The 955-nt window shown below is 63.9% G+C and overlaps 1 protein-coding gene across 1 annotated transcript in view; it reads right to left on the reverse strand.

The window, feature by feature from the left end:
* The window catches only part of LOC103914934 (protein sidekick-2-like), a gene marked incomplete at its 5' end in the record, with an annotated part of 38,233 nt that overhangs the window by 28,297 nt on the left and 8,981 nt on the right, over positions 1-955 (reverse strand).

A 955-nucleotide genomic window follows, 5' to 3' on the forward strand; every position in this document is an offset into this window, starting at 1 on the left:
GGAGGGGCCGGCAACAGGCCCGAGGACCCAGCCGGGTCCGGCCCCGGGTCTGGCTGGGGAGCAGGCTGGAGGCTACGGGGATGGGCTCCCCCAGGGGACGCAGAGGGGCTGCCCTGCTCTCTGCTCCCCTCCTCAGCTGGGGTGGCTCGGCTGGCACAGGGCGTGGGATGGTAGTGGGGTAGCTCAGACCCCACGGGCTGCTCCTGCATGCCCAGGGCTGCACTCATACCAGGATCCATCCCTGCAGTACCCGGAGCTGCACAGCCCCATCACTCGCACGCCAGACTGGGGACCCCTGCCCCTGCAGCCAGAGCAAGGAGGGCTCAGCCCCGGCGCTCCCCGGCATCCCTCCCTGCCCCAACCCGTGGCCCAGTGCCGGGAGCATCCTGGCATGACCTTGGCTCCGGGGGCAAGGTTGGGGCACCCACTGCCTCCATCCTGCCTGGCCATTCGCAGGTTGGAAGCACACAGCAGTTGAGGAAAGCAGAGTGAAGCAGGGTGCATGGAGAAGGGGCGCGGGAGATTTTTATTGACTTCCCCTAATTGCTGTAATTAAAAACATGTAAAGAATCTTTTTTTAACGACTTTGCTATTATCATTAGTTGTTAGCACAGCTGCCTTATTAATTTCTCATTAGCTTCCTGATTTGTCATTGCTCCTCAGAACGGGGTTTAAGGGGATAGGACTGGGGACATCCCGGAGGGAAGGGCTGACAGAGAGGCGCAAGTCTCCCGGGGCACAGAGTCAGCATCCCAGGCCCCAGCACCCTCCTGTCCTGCTTAAACCCCCCATGGTGCCCCTGTATCATCCCCCAGCGCAGACCCCCGAGGTCTGGCCCGTCCTGCTCGGGTCCGCTCGTTTGCAGGATCCGTGCCGAGCCACGGCAGCGGCACCTGGGACCGAGCCGCCAGCCTGGCTGCCCCTGCCCCCGCCCTGACGGATGCAGCCCACCCGG

This window comes from Pygoscelis adeliae, unplaced genomic scaffold (genome assembly GCF_000699105.1).
Source record: "Pygoscelis adeliae isolate BGI_AS28 unplaced genomic scaffold, ASM69910v1 Scaffold184, whole genome shotgun sequence".
In the NCBI taxonomy this organism is placed as follows: domain Eukaryota; kingdom Metazoa; phylum Chordata; class Aves; order Sphenisciformes; family Spheniscidae; genus Pygoscelis; species Pygoscelis adeliae.